Source organism: Motacilla alba, chromosome 3 (genome assembly GCF_015832195.1).
Source record: "Motacilla alba alba isolate MOTALB_02 chromosome 3, Motacilla_alba_V1.0_pri, whole genome shotgun sequence".
Classification (NCBI taxonomy): Eukaryota; Metazoa; Chordata; class Aves; order Passeriformes; family Motacillidae; genus Motacilla; species Motacilla alba.
The window spans coordinates 66,852,396-66,873,259 of NC_052018.1; the positions used below are offsets into that span (position 1 = coordinate 66,852,396).

Below are 20,864 nucleotides of genomic sequence, written 5' to 3' on the forward strand. Positions count from 1 at the left end.
TACCTGATATTATGCAACTCCATACCCTATGGGTTTTGAAAGACCAGCAGAAAACATATAAATCTGATAGCCCAAAACAGGCTACTAGAAGAATCAGATCTCTGTTTAAATAATCTTTTTCTCACAATATCTTGGTAAATTCTGACAATTTATTATTTTTAAAAGATCCCACACTGCTGAGTTTTGAGGATGACAGTGATGATCTAAATGTGCTAGTGGGATATTTGTTCTTACTTCAACAGCGAGTTCGTAGGCTGATGCTTCTGAAAAAGCAGAACCCTTGGGTTAAGGCTGCTCTTTGCTGGAAATACTTTACTGTTTGAAACTTCCTGATTAACGCTTCTAGGGATTCTGTAAATAGCTGGGGAGGAAAACATCTGTGCTCAGATAAAAGACATTTGTGGATTTGCTGTCAGAGATGTGCAGTTCCAAGAGCAGCATCACTAAGTGAACCCTATGAACCAAAGGAGATGGCTGTGAAAATGATGCCTGCAGTCACACAAGGAGCAAGAGGGACAAACAGACAGTCACCTGCAGACCCTGGAGGTTAGTTACTCTGGCAAACTATCCAGTGAAATTTTTAATAGGAAGAGCGATAACATTTAAATTCCTCTAGATTTGTTGTTGCTCAGTTTTACTCTAACCAGGGAGTCAGGGCAAGCAGCTGTGTTTTCAAAATCCACATTTTTATAGTGTGAAATTGCTTCACAGTCTTAGGGGAGGGGAAGGTGCTGAGGTTAGGTTTTAGCAGAAAGGTAACTTTTCAGACTTCTTTTAGCTAACTAAAACTTGATAACCTTTCTTCCTGTACTGCCACATAAAAATATATGGTATGGCTCTGTCCCAGCTCCTGAGGTTAAGAGCTCCAACTCCAGCTCCACTCTGAAATGCTACTCTGTAAAAAAAAAAAAAAAAAATCCATATTTATTGGTTCTAAGTCACTCAAACCTCAGATCTGCTCTACCTAAAAAAAAAAAAATGTTTTTTCTAGCTGCTGGTGCTTAAACTGCACCTGACTCACAAATCATCTCTCACAGGCTTCGGCTGTACCTTCACTGCGCCTGTGAGGCATCTCAGTGGGATAAGATTATGGATGAGGCAGTCGGTGCCAGGAGGAACACAGCCTGTCTTTCACAGCCCTGAGAGGGTCTGCAGGGCTAGCAGTACTATAAAACAGCTTTTTTTAGTCATGAGCTGAATGCATTCGATCTGCTGGTTAGCTGAAACGTTCTGGAATTCACATGAGGTTGTGTTAAATACCCCAAGAGCAGAGGTGAGTGGTGGTACATGTTCATCAGGTAGTTAATAGAAAAGGTCACTATTCTCCCTTTAACAGGCTGGGCCACCTCCCTCACAGCACCTCTGGCTTTCTCTCCAACATGCCTCTCAGCAGAGACAGTGCAGTTACATTACATGAACCACAAAGTCCTGCTGGAAGGAAGAAATGTCTCCATGGAATAGTAATTTAAGTTACACTATTTACTTTCTTTAAATGTGGTTTTGTGACCTTATAATGGGAAGTCATCTCAGAAGACAGATCTCTCACAGCTTTCTAGCGCACCAAGGAAAGGCAAGTTCACTCCCAGGGAAGGAGCTTAGCCTGTGGCCACAGCCATAAGGAGGATGTGCTATCCAGGGTGCCACCAGTCTGACCCTTATGCCACCAACCACCAGGCCTATCTGCAGGAAATGCTTGGGCCCTGCTGTTGGAGAGGCTGGGAGACACTAAAATATATGAGGGGAATGCCAAGCCCATGCTGGGTGCAGAAGGGAGCATGAAGCAGCAAGGACAAAAGCTGAAGCAGGTTTGAGGAGCTGGACTGAGCTCAATTAAAAAAAAAAAAAAAAAAAAAAAAAAAAAAAAAAAAAAAAAAGGGCGGGGATGGCTCCTGTGAAAATTGCTAATTAGCTCTCGTTTGCAGGGAGTTTAGGGGTTTTGTCAGAGGCACACAGGGAGAGCTCTGAACTGGTTTTGCTGAGGTAAACTCTGTCCTGATGTTGAGGTACTGTGCAGTGGGGTTTCTGCAATGGGGAAGGTGAGCAGGTTTTAAGGTCTTTTAGCTTTAGTTATAAGTTTTCATTGTAGTTAAACTCTTTATGTTTGCCCAAGCATTGGGGGAAGTCTCTTAGCCTGTTTTCCTTTTCAATATGTTGTATTTCTTTTTCTTGTCTATGGTCTCTCCTACAAGGTTTTACCTTCCAGATCTGCTTTTCCCCCTTCAGTAATGTGTCAATTTTTCTCTCTCATCTATGGATGTGTGACTTTGCCTATAATTAATAATAAGGTTCAGTGCTTTGTCACACAAGGTCATTTTCCTTGCATTACAAATGTTCATAAATGTCCTATTCTGAACCATTTTGATCTGTGTTCTCACTTAGTAGGCTGATAAGAAACTATTTGCTGAATAACTGCCCATATCTTTTCAAGCAGTCCACTTTATAGAGGAAAAATTTGGCAGCTGCTTAATTTATTAAATCAATGCCAGTGCAATTATGCTTTTAAACAGGTGAAGTCTTTTGTGGAAGGGAGCTATATCTGCCTAGTATAGGCCATCAAAGTCATCATAAATTGGTTTTAAGTGTCAAAACCACAGTAAAGAATTGCTATGTGACTACTAAATGCATTGTCGTCTTTAAGCTGTAAGAACTAAACCATCCCCTACCCTCTAGGAAGGAAGATATCGTTTCTCAACCACTACATCTTCAGTATGTGAAAGTTTAAGATGGTCTCTTGTGCTGTAGCACAAGTTTTACACAATGCTGAACCAGGAAGCAGTTATTTCAGTTTTATTTTGAGGTTAAGAGGCATCTGAACCTTTATCATAGGTCCTAGGAATACACATATATATATATAATGTTTCTAATTCACTTAAATCTCAGTAAACAGGGTTATGCTTACAACAACAAAAATAAGTTTGGAAGCTGTAGTGGAAGGCAAGAGGATATAAGTAGAATATTTCACAGCACTTAGGAAAAGCTAATGCCTTCTAATTAGGAGAAAGTGTGTGGTTGTGAGGTGTGTGGGACCAGTCTCCCATTTAACCTCACCAATAGCACACAGGAGAAGAGGCTGAGTTCCCACCAGCTGGTGCTGGCACCGTGTGCTGTGGAAATTAGAGGAAGGTTTTTTCAAAAGAGGGGGGAAATGAATGTCACAAGATGGATGAAGACTACACTCCTTGTTGGTTTTGTTTTATTGTTGTCCTCGCTCCAGGGAGCACAAGATCATTGACTTCAGCCTGACCCAAGCTATTAGTGGCTGTAATTTCTACCATCCCTTACTTTAGGAAGATTTACCAGAGCATCATTTCTTGAAGTGACAGCTCTTGTAAACAGATGATGATGGATTACCTGTGGGAATTACTTCTCCTGTATGTAGTGCTGTTGGAGGGTAATAACTGCCAGGTAGCTGGCAGCTACAAAAATCCAGTGGGAGCAGAGGGACTAAAGAAACTTAACCTTCATTCTACTCTTCATGCCCTGCAACAGCTTGACTTTTGGTGGAGTATAGAAAACATGCTGTTTGCATTGCCCATACAGTGATAATGCTTAAACACCACATCTGCTGAAACAAGAGGCTGGGATGTAAAAGGAGAAGAAAAGGGAGATGACTGTAGCTTTCTCCCACACAGAGGTAACAGCACTGCACACTCATTCTGTTCCCTTCTGCAGCACTGATTGTATCTCCAAAGCTCTCCAGCAAATCCACTCATCCAATGCCATCTGCATTTACCATTTCACAAAAACATCTGTCTGATTAAGACCAGAACATGCTGCTTGTCAAGACCCAGTCTAGGATATCAAAGGATCAGGCTGGTAGAGCAAGAACGCTGTCTGGAAATGGGTACAGGTTTTTGGGGATGGAGCTGCAACCAGTTTCAACTTCTGCCAGCACTCACAGATGCTCTCCCCACCAACAGGCAAGCCTTGCTTGTGCTGCCAACCACCTGGCTAGACAACACCTCAGCTGCTCCACTGACACCCCCTCATGTAGCACCACACACCCCCATCCTGCCTGCCAGCCTTCTTGGGATATGCTCAACAGCTTGAGTGTTGAGAACATACTTACCATGTTTTAAGAAGAGAGTTCTTTAAAAATAGGGAACAGGTGTCTTTACTTCTTTTTCCCCCCAAGTCTCTCTCCTAAATAAGCATGTTGAGTAAAGAACTGTAAAAATGATGCTCTCTTCTCCCCTTGCTTTCAACTCTAACAGACATCTTTAGAATCCAATCTGGTCAAAAAAAGCCAGAAGTAGCAAAGGTTTCTTTCTCACCTCACAAAAGTGCAGTCTTCTGATGGCAACCTTCAAGATCATGCATCTGTTGCTTATCATCATATTTAATGAACTTAAGGACATTTCAAGCACCTCTTTTTATGAAACGCAGAACAGACAGAGTGAGTTTTCTATATAAATCACTGAAGATTTGAGACACACCTACAGTAAGCCAACAAACAACAGCTTTTGTTTAGTTAATTCCATGGAAGAGTATTTTACTAATCTTCTGTATTGTGGGAAAAACCTGCTTTCATTGGAATACAGAGGACATGCAACATTCTTCCAGTATTAAGATATGAAACATGCATATCTTGGCTTGTAGTTTGTTGAATCTTACCACAGGACTCATGCTTGGCAGTGTTTTGAGGTTGGGGTTGAGGTTTATTTTGGTTCTCCTTTTTTTTTTTTTTTTAAGTGGACACATTAGTAAAAAAACGGCCTAACATCAGGGAGGACAGACTGGTAATGTCTAGGAGCTGGTGAGCCTCCAAGTGAATAACTGGGTCTTTTCTAGTGCAATTCATGGCCCTTCTCTTCTACCAGGGCCTGACAGAAAAATTAAGAGGCTGTGTTTATGTACTATCATGCTACATGTGCTATGTCTGTGATTTCTGACCACAGCTACCTCTACCCTACCCCACAAAAGACTGACTGGTGTGATAAGAAACACAGATAACAGTGGGAGCATTTTGTGCAGGCAGGAATGCAGGAGATTTGGGACATGGGTGATGCTGAAGTGTGAGCGAGGTCCATACAAGTGGGCACACTGGTGCCGAGCCTGGCTCCATGGCTGAGGTGCAGAGCTGCTCAGGTTGCTCTGTGCTTCACAGCTGGGACATCCCCGGAGAGCTCTCCTGCTGCAGCACTCAGCATCCTACCTTGAGACAGGCTCCAGAGAGTCACACCACGCTCTGCACCACAGCGGCAGCCCCTGCAGAGCTGGACAGCTAAGCGGAGCATGGCAAAGGTGTCCAGTGACAGTGCACTGGGTATAAGATCTCCTGGCTGGGTTCTGACCTGAGCTGCTGGGCTGTGTCTGTGGGCTGTCTCTGGGTCATGCTGGGCTGTCTCTGTGTTCCCAAGTCTCTGCTGTGCTGGTAACGTTTTTGCCCCGGACTCCTGCCTAGAGCCTCCCCAAAGCTGGGCAGTGCTGTGTTAGAGGGGCAGTTGAAGGGAATGACCCCCACCCATAATTTAAATATGCAAAACCACAGGAATTTGGTCATAAGGGTGTTGTCTACTACACTTCTAGAAGTACTGAACCATCTCTAATGATCATATTGACTTTTCTTCTTGATACCAGACTCAAGCCCTCTGGGAATTTAAGAATTTTTGAATATGTAGATCAACATACATATATACTAAATGGTGTTGTCATGACCCATTTTCTGTAATGCTTCTAGTTGTGTGCTGGATATAAGAGTTTGAGGAACCTTGTTTACAAGTTAATGACAAATCCAAGAGACCACACAGTGCAGCACACTAAGCAAGAGATTTCATCCATGACCCGTGTCATGTGGTGTCCCCAAGCTCCTGAGGCTACATGGGGAGACTGAAATGCCAACCATTATATTTTCAGATAGATGTTTTCAAGTGTCCATTTTGACCTTTCTTGACTACCTGTTGTACATTGTAAATGCTGCAAGAATTCCCTAAGGGCTCCCACACTAGCATTAGCTAGTGGCAACTTCTCCCTTCCCCTTAGGTTAGTAAGTGAAAGAAGAGGTGCAGAGACAGACTCCAAAAACACATTAGGATCTCCTGAGAGAAGGTCCTGCATGAACCTACTCAGATATATTGTTTATTAAATGTGGTCTGGAGAAATCTGCAAAGTATGTTTCTTTTCTATCAAATCATGCTGAATACCATGGAGGTTGCAGAGTATTGTACATGGCACGCAGTAAAGACAGAATCAGGAGGCATTCAGCAAAACCAACACAAAGCTTGATTGTTTGATTAATTTTCCCCCATTGAAAAAGCAGATAAGGGTTCAGGATATCTAGCAGCATGCTAACTTTAGGCAAATAATGCAGGAAAATCTATGAGGTGCAATGACAAATAGAGTTTCTGTGAGCACTATCTCTTGGACATTTTTATGTTTAGATCTCTGTTTATTATCTGTTTTATTGCGTCTGAGTGTTTCTCCTATCCTCTTTAAAACCTGAGACAGCCCCCCAGAAAAAGAAAGGATTGAAAAAACCAGTTAATAACCAATAACACGCAAATAAAAAGGTGATATGGGAGTCTAGCGCATTTTTTTAACTAGCCATTAGTTTCATCATTGTCCAATATAGAATACATATAAACTATATGGACACTGTACACATACATTCCTACATGTAGTTTGGCATTTAAGATTGGATCATTTTCAATTGGTGACCTAATCATCCTGTCTTAGCTCCACCTCCTGTGCATGCCTCACTGCTCCTTGGTATATCTTTACATTTTCTTCATCACTGAAGCTCGCAGTGCACACTAAAATATCCATTGCCAAGAGAAATAATGTTCCTTGTGGTGTTTTTAGTGACAAAATTGGGGTTTTAAAGCTCAAGTGCTAGTGCTAAATTCATTACAATTACTTTTGGCGTCATAAAATGTAGGGCAGTGCATTCTCTTCAGAGAGAACGTGACAAATTAGGTAACGAAAAAAACCACTTTTCCACTCATTTTTATCAAACCTACTATACAGGAAGAAGGCACCCTGCAGAGAAACTGTTGGAAATTTATTTCAAAGGCAGGTTATAGATGATTGAGGAGAGACACAGTGAAATCTGGGATGAATGATCTGTCCCAAAGCCAAAAGATTTTGAAGGAAAAAGCTTAACCAGTTGGAAGAAGACAACAGATGATTTTGTCAGCTTGAATCAAGCAGCAGAGAAAAGCCCAATTTCCTGGGAATGCATGAAAGGAGGTATTTCCAAAAAAAAAAAAAAAAAATTAAAAAAAGAGGATGCTGTATCCAGATGGTCAAAATCACACAGTGAAAAACTGTCTTCAGCAGGTGGAGATTGCCAACCTTTTTAGAAGTGGTAATATCAACCTTCATCAGCCAAGGAACTGCAGAACTGGGTAGGAGGCATCAGAAAAACATGGAAGCACCACATTTTCCCCAGTCACTCAGTAGATGTCATTTCCCACTGTCTCAGTGCTGAAAGGTGCTATTTTCTGAGTGAAACAGTAAAACTGAGCTGCTGACCTCCATATCCATTCAGGAGAGATTACTGCCAGTTTTGCATAACTAAAAGTAGTGATTTCCACTCAGCATTTTTCTTTTTTCTTTTTTTTTTTTAACTTTTAACATTTCCAAGAGGACAGAATGTCTTAAAATTTCAAAAACAATAATATAGATGTAAATGTTGGTACTGAAATCTCTGAGCTGAAGAGGAAAATGGAGCTAGTTCAGAAGTCCTGCTTCCAACTCCTTCAGGCTATGGATGCCCTCTGAAGAAAACCACATGTAATTCTGTGACTGCTGTGGGATTAAGTGTTAGGAGCCTCTGGCAGTCAAGCAGGAGTGATTGCTGGCCTCAAAAGTTCCAGATGTGTAAAGCTTTCCTACCTTGTAAGGTAAAGGTCTAAGTAGAGCTCTTGTGACTGCCTTACCAGGTCTTTAGGTACTGGTTTTCTCAGCTCCAGCTCTGGCTGCTGGTTTAAAATTCCAAGTGGAAACTTTTCCCTTCTGTACTCTCCTGAATTTCCCATCTGGTCCTCTCTTCTACCAATGTTTTTTTCATATAAACCCTAAACATCTACCTAGCATTCCACATTTGTATTTCTGAGCCAATGACAACAAGATATGTGTGCAGTCATCTGCCTAGACTACTGATGTGAAGACTGAAGTACTCTGTGAGTGGGGCTTGGTTTGGTGGGCTCTTGCTGCTGTTTTCATGGGCAGAGTTCACTTCCTGTCTTCTGTTCATGCCATAATAATTTGGGAAGCAGATTCCCAGCCCAGCTGAAGGAGACCAGTGGGTTAGGAGTTGCTTTGACAGATACTAACTCTATTAAAATCCATGGACCAGCTGATTCACATGAGAGCGCTGACTAAATAATAATAAACCTTCAAAAAGAAATCACCTTTCATTTTGGGATAAATGAACCCATTTCCATCTCCCAACTCTAGAATATTTTTCTAGATTGCCTTGAAAAAATTGTTGAGCTCATCACAAATATACAGAAAATAATAACTTGTGAACATTTTTTTGATTTTTTTTTCTACTCAGAAATGCCAAGTTAAAATCAGTTTGATTGTACAATCAGGTTGGTTCAGTGCTCTACGTGGAACATATACCTAAAGACAAAAATATGTATATTTTCTTTATTAGCTAACATGACTAAAATGATCAGCAGTTGAACAGTTAACAATGTTCACATTCTGTCTGTCATCTTCGGATTTCAGAGTCAGTACTGTAAAGGGATGAACAGTTATATAGATGGAAAATTATTCTTTTGATTGTCTTTGGTCTCTTGAACATGAGACTACATCAGTCCTGTTTGATTCATATCTTCAATGATTTCTTCACAGCCATGACCCTGAGAAACATAATTTTATTTTAAATGGGATGTGAGAATTCAGAGCACTGACTTGACACCAAATTTAGTAATGACATAAAATACTGTGAGTATGCAGCACAAGAAATTTAAGAATTCAACTGAACATGCCCTTCTTCCTTCCACCTTGTTTTCTCCCTGTCATACTTAAGTTCAGGTTGGCATTTTTTTATGCAGTAAACAGGTTGGCATTTGTTTATGCAGATAGCTCCAGCTATCATCTCTCAACTCCTCCTGCCTATTTATTTCCATCTCTGTGAAATATTTATTGCTGTTTCTTACACTCTTTTATCCTGAGGCATATGGCTTTTGTTTACATCTTAACAGAAGTAAGTAGTAGGATGTGTTTGCACAAGCCTTACAGGCATGCTCCTGCTTGGGTTTCTTAGGTGTTAATTACAGCTGCTGGTGTTTTGTAAGCAAAGGCCTGTGTTTCTGGTCGAAGAGAAAATTTTACAATATATATCAAGAGAGAATGTATCATTTTGGGACTATTAACTCAGAAGAGCAGTTTATTTTCCTACAGGAATAAATGTATTTCTTTCTTCTCTTGATGTAATCTACACTTCTGTACCTTTGCCTATAACAAGGCATAGATACGAATTAGTCACTTGGCAGAAGCTTTGCCATATTAAAATCTGTTTGCCTGTCCTTAAAGCTGCTGTCAAACAATTTGTCATTTGTTGTTAAAATATATAGTGATCATAACACTGCAGTACTTGATTTACAGGGGAGCATTTCCCCCCTGTGCAAGGTGTAACAGATGAGTGTTGAGCCTTCCTCTTGCCTAAAACATTTTATACTTGGATTCACCACTTTTCTGCAGAGCTCCCTCTTTCAGAGCCTGCTGGTCCCTGCCCCTGGGCCCAGGGATCTTCAAGTCTTTATGCAAAGTGGAGCACCTGTAAAGAGGGTCACGGTGGGAATGGCACCGTGGGTGAGAGGGAGCTGAGCCCTCATGTTCATCATGTTCAGTTTTCTGTGTGCACAGGACAGCCTGGAAACAAAACCTCTTTGCATGTCTGTCTGCCACTTGAGAGCTCTGAGGAAGATACTGGCAGTCCACTTCTGTGGCAAGAAACTGGGGGTTTACTACAATCAAAACTACACCCACAAACTCTGCATGCCATGACTTACTTCTCCCAAGAAGTACTGAGAGGATTATGTGTGTGGAATCGTATTTACAATTAAATAACTCTTTTGAGCTGCTTATGGGCAAGCCTCACTGGTTATGTCTGTACTGCTTAATAACTGTGGCAGGACGCAATGCAAGATGCATCCTGTCCTGGTCCTCCTGATGCCCAGATTCCCTCTGAGCTGAATGTTTTGCACAGAGTTCTGCCCTGCACCTCCTCGGGGTCTGCTGCACTCAAGTCTCATGAGTCAACAGGTAGCTTTTGGGGAGAAGTCTCAGTGTTTCTCTTGCTGCAGAGGAAGACTGCAATGAGGGAAAACAGACTGCAGGAGGATTTTTTCCCTCCTGGCTTAGATTAATGGTTGCTTCTTTGAGCCATAGGTGCTAATGGCTTGGGAAAAGAAAAACAGACACGACTTGCAATTTTTAAAAAATATGTTCCTTTTCTATGGCTTTAATGGTCAAGAGGAGTAGAATACATGTGTTGAATAGTTGTCTCTAAAAAATAATCAATGAATAGAAACAGAAATTAAGACTGGAGCAGGACATACAAAGAAGGATTAAGAGGTAAACGTGCATAAAAATATGTAAACATGTATTTAAAATAATGTAAACATTAAATAAAAAGAATGTAAATACACATTAAAAAGAAACATTTAATTTCAGTTTTCACATTGTCATTTAGGCCTGAGACGTATCTTTAAAAGCAGATTTCAAAAAACTAATCTAATAACCTCTCATAGGAAATTAGGCTCCTAAATCACTCAAATTTTGCAGAAAGTAATATCCCCTTTCATTTTCTAATTAACTATGTAACCATCTTAGAAAAGAACAGCATAGTTAAATAACAGCTTAAGTTAAAATTTTGCATAGAAATTTATTATATTAAAATTTGCATAAAAATTTATGATTTGTGGTAGGAAATAAGAAGAGGGAACTATGATTAATATGCATGTATCTGCAAGAGAAAACAATTTAGACTTCTTTTGTTACATTTCAAGGAAAATGCTAGTTGGAAGATTATTGGTTGGTAATCAGCTTTTAAAGATGATATTGTTAATTTGGACTCTCACTTCATCAGTTTTCCAAACCATTGCCCATAAAAATGAGAAGTTTGAGTCCCAGAGAGCAGACTTGAATGGTGAAAGGTAAAGCTGTCTGCCTTGGTAAAAGATCATTAAACCATTAAACAGGGTTCATATAAAAAGGATCTTAAGCAACTGAAGAGTCACAGGCAGTGACAGCAGTGAGCAGAGCTCGAGGAAATACATGACCAGTGACAAAAGTCACAGGAATTTGATTTGTTTAGCATAGAGAAAAGGTGACTTAGAAATACAGTAATAACAGTCCCCAGAAATGCTACAGGCCACCAGAAAAACAAGACCAAACAACAATAGCAACAAAAAAGATTAAGCTGCTTTTCTGTCACCTCTGTGAAAAGGACAAAAAGTAATGATCTCAAACTGCTTTAAGTGGGGTGTAGATGAGACAACTTGAGTCAGAATAGCAAAAGACTGGGATTGTGTGTCTGGTGATTAGAGGAAAATGTAGGGATTTTCAGGCTCCTGATCATTGTTGTCTGCATGCATAATTCCTGTGCCTTTCCATCCTCTACAGAGTAATAGAAAATTGCTTGACATTTGAGGAGAGAGAAAAAACTGCATGAATGCTCCACCCTCACCACAGTAACCTGGAAGGAGAGGTATGTTACATGGTCCAAAACATGTCCTTTTTGGAAAGTGTTTTTTATGTATATGGTCTTGGCTGCAGAAGACAAGAGTTAGTGATATATAGCTGTACCCATTGAATATAGGGATTTTTTTTTTTCACTGGAGGTAACAGCAGAAAACACAACTACAGAAGAGCCTTTTTCTACTATGCCCTCCAGATTCCATAGTTGGTTGGGATGTTTCTGGAGTCAGTTCATACATATTCAAGTTTATTCAAAGCAGTGAAAACTTGTCCTAATTCTGTAATTAAATCCTCTTGGCGTTTCATGTTAAAGTCTATAGGAGGTAGGTTTTTTAGATAATGAGATGGTTATCTGTTCAGCAAAAGGTGTATACATGTCTTTTGGAATTCATTGAATTCTTGCTATCTGAACAATACTGATACTGAAGAGGGAGCCTTGCTGGATCACAACTGCAATGCTGTTGGCCTTTGCTGGTTCATAGCTTTGGTGCTGGGAAGCAGAGCGCTCCCTGGCAAAACCTGAATGCCTCCTAAGTGTAGAAAATACTGTGAAAATGCTACGTACAGAGAGCAGAAGCTTTATTTTCTTTCAATCTACTTAAATGCCTCAGTCATTCACGTTAGGAAGTTCTTCTCTTAACTACTCTTGACTTCCAGTTCACCAGTCAGCACATCATTGCCTCTGCCATACTGTCCCCTTCCTAATTTCAGTGTCCTTGATTGTTCTCTTTGATTCTATGATTCCTTCTCATTTCAGATCTTAGGTTAGGATCAAAGCTTTTCAATGTCCTCTCTATCTTAATATATATCACATCAACACCTTGCTTCTGTCCCTTGAAATATCTATTCCCTACTAGGTACACAGATAGACACTCTTTCTACTTTTCCTATCATTCAAATTTGAGGATTCATTAGGATCAGAAACTCCACAATGGGGGCAGGAGAACACTTAGCAACTCAGATCTTGGCCACTGCAAGACATATATCTCCCAAATGCTATGCCTGTAAGGTGTGACCAGGAAAGATCAAAAGCATTATGTACAAGAGCTCTCACCAGAGTAAAAAACAATAATCAGGACATGAGGTGAGGAAACGCTACTCCACCTGAGCATTTCATTAGGACTGCTGAGTGCCAATGGGACCCTGGGTCTTCATAAGGAGCCCCCGCCCACCCAAAGCCACCAGGGGCAGAGTCCTGCTTGCCCTATGACTAGATGAAAAAGTTCAGAAATCAGTATTTTGTTTCAACAAAATAAATTTCTGGTCTTCTTTCTAACAATTCTTTTCCTTTTCTTTCATTAGCTTATATTTTCAAAGGGACGAAAATTGATTTAACTCCTCAGTTAATGCTTCCTCCCAAGTTCTGCTTCAGCTGTGATCAGAGAAGGATAGAGAAATAAAAATTACCAAACCTGAGATAGAAAATAAGTGCCAGAAGTTGTTTAGGCTGAATGAATGGCTAGGCAGAGCAGCTTACAGAATTGGGAAGGTTTAGGAACAGCCTACACTGTAGAATGTGAAAGAGGTGCAACTCAAAATAACACCAGATCTGAGAGACTGGCAGGGTGGCTAAATGCATCAAGAAGAAAATAGGAAAAGAACACATAAAGGGTGACTGAGTAATTTTTCTACTGTATGAACAGCTGAAGATCTGTGAAGTGCAAGGGAGATGGGCTGCAGCTTGGACAGGAGACTCATCTGAAGTGAATCTGCAAGACCAGAAACCCACAGTAACTGCATTTGTGATCATAGCTCACACTGCCCAGAAATGAGGAGCAGAGGCAGAAAACAGTGTCCACAGAAAGCTGGGGAGGAACAGAGGAGGGAGAGGAAGGAACCAAAGCCTGTTGTGAGCGCTGGAGTGCCTGGCTTCAGGCAGAGTCAACTGTGTCCACAGCATCTGGCTGGTCACTGAGAAGTTCTGCACCCAATACTGGATTAAGGAGATAGGCATATGAAAACTTGACAACAGCAGCCTGTCTGTTCTGTAAGCAGGAACTTAGGCTTTCTAAACTTTTATAGGAACATTTAGTGTTTCTAAATCGCTCCTGACTCCCACAGGAAAGGCCCTGTGTCAAAGCTGAGTTTGATCAGCATCACTAATGTACAAATAAGTTCTGCTTATCACCTATTAATTATTCATTCTTTCTATTTTTGGAAACCACTTCCTTGGTAGGTTTATCTGTAATATCAAAAGACCAAAGGAATTGTAGTCCTGTAAACTGTTACCTCTTTAATCAGCTAGAATATATTCAGTCAAATATCCATTATCTTAAAGAGAGAATTGATATACTAAAAGGTGATAAACAAGCTACCTTTTTTTAATGGAAAGGGAATTAAAATGCAGTGCATAATATTTAAATTTCCATAATGTGTGAAGCTGGAAGTTTTTGGAAGAAAATATCAACCCGGCAACTTGAGTAAGAAAAAAATCATCCAATCATTCAGCTACTTTAATGTGATACATAGATGACAGAAAACACTATTTTATTTTCTCTTTTGCATCTAGTAATAATAACAGTAAGAAATAAGAAAAACCTGTTAGAAAAACTAAAAATCAAGCTATGTCAAACCACAACAACAAAGTAAGTTATTCAGTAAGCTAGTCAGAATTCATATAGAGAGACAATATTGGATTTTATGAAAAGGTTGAAATGAGAAGATATAAAGCATCCTTTTCTCAGATAGGCTTTGGGGGCTAATGACTTCAACCACATTCAGAAAAAAAAAGTAATTCTACAAAGAAAAATATATCAATAACTAAACAGAATGACCATGACTCATTTAGCTCAGTAACAAAACTTCTTTCATGGAAATGAAAAAAAAAAAGAACATTTATGGTGGGCAGAATGATCCATTGGAATAAGATAATAGATGCAAATTTTGGTCTAACTTCTGTTTTTTTCCGTAGCAAAATCAATGAACTATGGTGTACAGTAGATTAGTTAATTATGTAAGATGTCAAACCCCATAAAGGATGTAAGATTTGATTTTACAAATCAGCTCTGCCTGTGAGAAGCTTCACAACAGCAAGTACTAGTGATTAAAATGTCAGCATGAGGGACTGCTGCAGAATCTACCAATCTAATAATAGAATGTAACAATTACATGCTTGGAAAGTCCACATAATAACAAATACAAACTTCAAATTATTTAAAAGAGTGACTTAAACTGAAAATTTAAAAAATGAGCACTGAGTTCCAGGAAGGTGGTCTCCACATGGGCCCCTTTTTTAATCAGTGCATACTCTGCAGCTGCCTTTGCAGCACCTTTACTACTCTGCCAGCCAGAGAACCTGTGTTTGGGGACTGTATCAGATTTTCTGTGCCTGGCTTTTGCAAAAATTGCACACTTTCTGAACATGATGCATTTGTAATTTCTTAAAATACTCTTCAATCCTCGGTTATTTGCATTCTTCAGTTACCAGCCAGCCAAATCCCAACAGGACTTGACAGTTTCAATGACAGCAGTTTCTTCTCACTTTCTACGGCATACCATAAACCACTGCAGAATTCCTTTAGGCTTTACTTTACCTCTTAAAGTAACATTTATTTTCAGTATATGATCCAGTCCTCTCTTCCTGATAAGTCTTGTATTCCTGTTTGCAAGTCTGCAAGGAATATGTCGCATCAGCCACTGGTGACAGCTCAAAAGTGAACTTTGCAGTGGCAGTTTAGGTTTATTTGACAGTCAGTGTCTTCTTTAAAAGATAAAGTGACATTATGTGCATTTCATATTTACCAAAATGAAGAAAATGTTGGAAATGTTAGAAAATAGTGGCAATGGAAACTTTTGGGGGCTCTGAATTGGTAATTTTTCCTACTGTAACTTTCTTTTTGGCATTCTTCTCCCATTTAGCATCTCCTTCCTTTTGCTTTCATTCAGCTAACACTCTGCTTGCAAGAACACAGCTCATTCCTTTTTGTTATTATTATAGCTGTGTTCTGCACACTTCAAGACTTCTGATATTTTCTCAAAAACTTTTCTTTGAAGCACTGCAGACCCTGAAGCAACTTCTTTAAAAATTCCAAAGCAGGTACCTGATTACTCCTTTCAAGATGGAGAGTGCTACAAAGCACGCTCAGAGTGCAAACATCTGCCGGCCTCTCTGAAGCAAAGAACTGAGTTGTAGACAGTAAGTTCAGCATCTCACCTCAACTTCTCACCACAGACATCCCCAAAGCACTAACATGTTTGCATATTCACTCAGTAAAGGGCAGTTAGAGTTTAACTTTGGAGACACTGGACAAACTTTGAGAATTCTCACCTTGCTGATCAGCTGATCTTTCTTCTCTCGAAGTTAGCATGCAGTGCTGCAGGAGAGAGTAGATTTCTACTCACTGTAAAAATCACGCTATGAGTAATTTCCCTTGAAAAACATAAAACAATGATGTAAATGTTATAAAATGTTTCACAGTCACCCTGCCAAATTTCTTTGGGATCTTCCAGCCCTGCTTTAATATACAAAGGTCTTGAGCTGTGCACAAAAACAGCACGTGGGGTACTCATGTGCCTTCACCATTCCATTTTTAAAACCTCTCACCAAAAAGCAATGTTATCCCAGGTCTTCTGAAACTGTATTGATTTTTTGGCTTCTCAGAATTTTCCCAGCTGTGAAACTTCTGTAAAATTGTTATCATCGCCCCCTTCCAGCTTTGGTTTCTTACTTACATTCCATCTATTCAATGGAAGAGACCTTTAAACCAGAGCCAGGGGGTAAGAAGTAGAGACATCCTAGTGGAAGGCACATCCATCCAGTTGAGATATATATGTGTGACTGTCTTCAGGTGAGTTGTGGCTCTGCCCCAACAGCAAATCATATGTAAATGGATTTAGACTTCCATGTCCACAAGCTTCGAGAAGTTGAAATGCCTCAGCTATAGTATAGGATGAGAAGCAGTTACATGAACTTCAGCTGTTTATTAGTATTAGAAAGTTTGATTAATAATTAGTAGGTAATAAGAGTCTTCATCATATACACCCTTAAGAATTCAGAGACCACATCTGAAAAGCCTTTGCAAAAAATAGAAAATACAGTGAGTTGCAAAAGGGAAATGGAAGAGAATGTATCCTCTGTAATAAGAGATGAATGTTTGTCATTAGTTTAATGAAGGGGCCACAGAAACCTCCTGCAGCCCCCCATTAGTCTAACAGTTAGTCCATTGTGTACATATACAATACACAGTCACTTGTCCTTGTGAGGGATCATGTCTGGGGTAAGTCCAAAGGCTAAAAATTAAGCCATTTCTACAGTTCTGAAGCTTAGACTTAAAGTATCAGGAATTTAAAAAACAAAACAAACCCAACCAAACTTTTGACTGCCCTATTTTTCTACAATTGCATCTCATCCCTACAATAAACATTCTTCTTTGGTTTTGTCTGAGAGCTTGGTCTAATCATGATTTATTTCCACTTAATATTTATGTTTCTGGTTAAAAGGAGAAGAATTTTCAAGACTTCAGTGTTCAGCTTTGCACCTACTTCCCCTGGCTTGAACAAACATACCACATTTATATGCTAGAGAAGACAGACATTTTGGTCACTTGAGTGAGCAGTACATGCAGTTATGCAGAGTGGGACAATTTTAGATTTCCATCTTGAGAAAATTTAGAGGTACAAAGCTGCCATTTGGAAGGGGAGCTCGAATGAAGATAAAAGGTGCAGGTTATCCTATAACTGCTATAGGATCCACAAATCTCTGGATGCTTATGATAGAACACTCAAGCCAATAACAATTAAAGTAACTATTAAAATGTAATTTTGAGGAAGAACTTTACAGAGACAAACAAGCCAATGAAATCTCTGAATTCAATGGAAGAATCACGCTTTTGATCCTGTATCATAATTTCTTCCACAGCCCTTGCATTTCATACATATGCAACTCACTGTTGTAGTTTTTTCCTGACCTGGGATCAGACACAGATGATTGCAGCAAGAATAAGTCTTCATCACGTTGTGCTTGGCACAAAGAACACAGGCTGAAATCCAGAAAAGTGGAGATGCAGATGGTGCAATGTGCAGATTTTGGAGCAATAGCCTTATCCTGCCACCCTTTTCTGGTTATCTGTCCTGAAGGAAAGGGGGATTTACATACTATATAATCTCCATATGTATTTGGGGGTTTCCATGATGCAATTCAGGGTGAGATTTCCTACCCAGATGCACATCTGTCATCTCCCATCCTTGAGCCAGCATAAGACTACAAATGTAAGAGGTATGTAACTCAGATATTTGAGTCCCTGTAAACAGGGATTGTCAGACACAGTCCTTGAAACATCCTGCTCTCCATGGATAAATATAATGAAATAAAATGGCAAGGCTGAGGAGAAAGCAAAATGATCTTTCTTTTACCATAAATTAACATTTTTCATGAAGTTACAAACATATAGATTCTTTTTGATTTATGCTGTGAATATGAAAAAATACAATTAAAGCAGATCTTTAAAAGATCAGTGTACTGCTCTTATGCTTGTGTTAATTGGAGATAAAGAGAAAGGGAAAAAAAAAAGGTGGCATCTTTTGAAAGAGCCTTCCATTAGGGCAATAGAAGCTGCCTTTACAAGGTGTGATGTTGAAGTCTGGCTTAGCTCAATCAGCAGCACTTGTGCAGTCCCACTGAAACTGCTAAGGGTGCTGCAGCAAGAGACAGGGAAGTAGGGAAGTAAACCATAGTGCCAACCAAATAGCAGCAGCAACAACACAGTAATTATTTTTATTTCATCAAACAACAGAAATCAGACCAGTTGATCTTAATTGTTACTGTTTTTTAAACTCAAGTCTCTAAATCAGAAGATTACTCAGCTGAAGGCCCAGTATAATGAGAATATTTGCTTTCTTTTTCCACAAGAATTGGAAGAGCTATAATCTAAGAGTGACAATCCAGCATCTGGGAGTGCTTAAAGCAATTTGAAAGTTTTGCTCCAGTCATGTGGCTCTAGACAAAAACTGAACAAAAATCATATTGGTTCAGAGGAAGTCCCTGTGTTGAATAGGACTCAATAAATTGAGCAAGGAGACTTTGATTTATTTGCCTGTATTCATTATAAATGAATTACATTCTTTCTTCTCTTGCAAATGCTTGCCTGCTATTTTTGTGTAAACATTCATGACTATGTTAATTACATTGTATCTTTTTATAGTAATTTTACAGATTTTATTGCTCTACTTTAGAGGTCCTAAATATTTGATTTATATAGTATACTTTTTCAACAGGCATTTTCATAAGCATTATCTTCCAGCTGTACTTTGTATAGTTTCAAAAGAAATGCATACCGCATTCCAGAAGTACTGTTGCCAAAGAATCTAATTTAAACGTGGAAATACTTTATGATATGCAGATCTACTTTCTGCTTTGCATATTTCACATTTTAACAACAACATGAAACTGCAAGAGTAGCAAGAATTAATTACTTGTGAGCTATTCTTACTGAATTTTTAAAAATTAATAAATTCCATATTTCCCACAGTTATTCTGCAAGCTGATACTGAATAAAACTCCTAATCTGACTGTATAGAATCAAAATGAAACTTTGCATACAACTTCAAAACCTTTAGGTTTATCTGTGTGCGTGTCAAGGAAGGGATGGGAACCCAGGATTCTATACGTAACCATCTGGGGAATGAGTCAAAAAACTAAGTTAGAAAAAGAAATCTCTGAGCTGTTGCAATAAGCTGCCTGAACCAGTATAAGTCAGCATTTTGCCCCTATAGGTACCTCATATATGTGTGTGCATACTTGTAAGCAGGACAGTGTTTTCATCTTCGGTGCTCCACTGTTTACCAGTCCCTCATGTGAGGGTGGGAAATTATCAGATATTGGTATGCAGTTGGTATGTAAATCTGTTGGCTTGCTGGTTTTAAATTCTGACTTTCCATTTCAGTTCCCAGCCGTGCATCACCGCTCTGCAGTCAAAAGCTTGCTGCTAGAACTGAGTGCCTGGAAGACCAAGTCACCTATGCAGCAAATGCAAACATCTCTGAGGGACATCCCCTCTGCTGTGGCTCAGGGGGGAGGCTTGTATCCCTGAAGTACGGTGTGCTTCTGGTTTGGGGTTGGGAGCAGCAGGACATGGGCAGCCAAAGGAGGAGCAAAGGCAGTTTCACACAACACATGCACCGAATGGCCGCCACTCCTGTGGGAGGTTAGGAGATGAAATAGCCTGATTCACAGGCTTTACAATAAACTCCATCTTCCGTGTAAGTGCTTTTTTGTACACTGTTTTTTCCAAAATTTGACGTGACATATATATTGACATCCCTGTGGCAGATTATACAAAAGCAGCCAACACATAACTCTATTTTTGGTTAATACCACTTATCCAAGCAAGGGATCCATGCAACAGAACTTGACATTAGATGACTTCTTGATATGTGAACAAACAGATTTTCTGAAATACTTTGATCACATCCAATCTGTCTATGAATAATTCAGTAAAATAACTTTCAGCTTGTGACCTTTTTCATACATAAGGTCTGAGATGAGCTGAAAAAAACCAGGGCCAAATTTACTGAGAGATTTACTCCTGTTGTTCAGACAGCTGCCTTTAAAAATCCTATCTGGAGTCTGAGACTGCTAAGCACTAAAGCCATATCAGCTGCTGTTTTCCCACCCCACTAAGAAAGAATTGCCTTCTTCTATGTAAGTACAAATCACCCCTCCACCTTGCACACCACACTAGATGTAGGATCTTTGTTTTCACCTTTGGTAGACCACTCTTTTCCAGTCCCTCACAGGAACTTGCTTCCCACTTCTTTTTTAACTTCACTTTGGCTTTTCACTTTCCTTCTCCTTAAACTCCTTGCCCCTAACCCCCAAACCTTAAAGCCAAACAAGTTGAAGAGTCATCTCACACTGTGACAGAGACCTTGTTTTCAGGTCTGCCTTATTTTATAAGACCACAGGGGTGGCACTACTTTTAGTACAATATCAGGATTAGAATAATAATTTTAGGAGTAGTTTTAGACATCTGGACTAGGGCTCCATACAGACTAGACTAGCTAGCTGCTTCATCTTCCCCCAGTGTTGCCAGCTCCAACACCAACACACCTCTCAGTGTATTAGCTTACTTCTCCCTGAAGCTTTTTCCTATGCTACAGAATGTGGTGCTGTATGGGAAGCTGTAAAATGTCTCACAAACTGGCTGAGGTAAATCAGTGCCAGGATGCCTCCCTGGCCACTCTGTCTAGTCGTGCTGAGAGCCCCGTGCTAA

General features: G+C 39.8%; 1 long non-coding RNA gene across 1 annotated transcript; it reads left to right on the forward strand.

The window, feature by feature from the left end:
• Nucleotides 1-432: 432 nt before the first annotated feature.
• On the forward strand, nucleotides 433-19,855 carry LOC119699425. Its single transcript, XR_005256420.1, has 3 exons — nucleotides 433-546; nucleotides 11,581-11,665; nucleotides 19,536-19,855. It is a non-coding gene; the product is annotated as an uncharacterized LOC119699425 (long non-coding RNA).
• The last annotated feature ends 1,009 nt before the right edge of the window (nucleotides 19,856-20,864 follow it).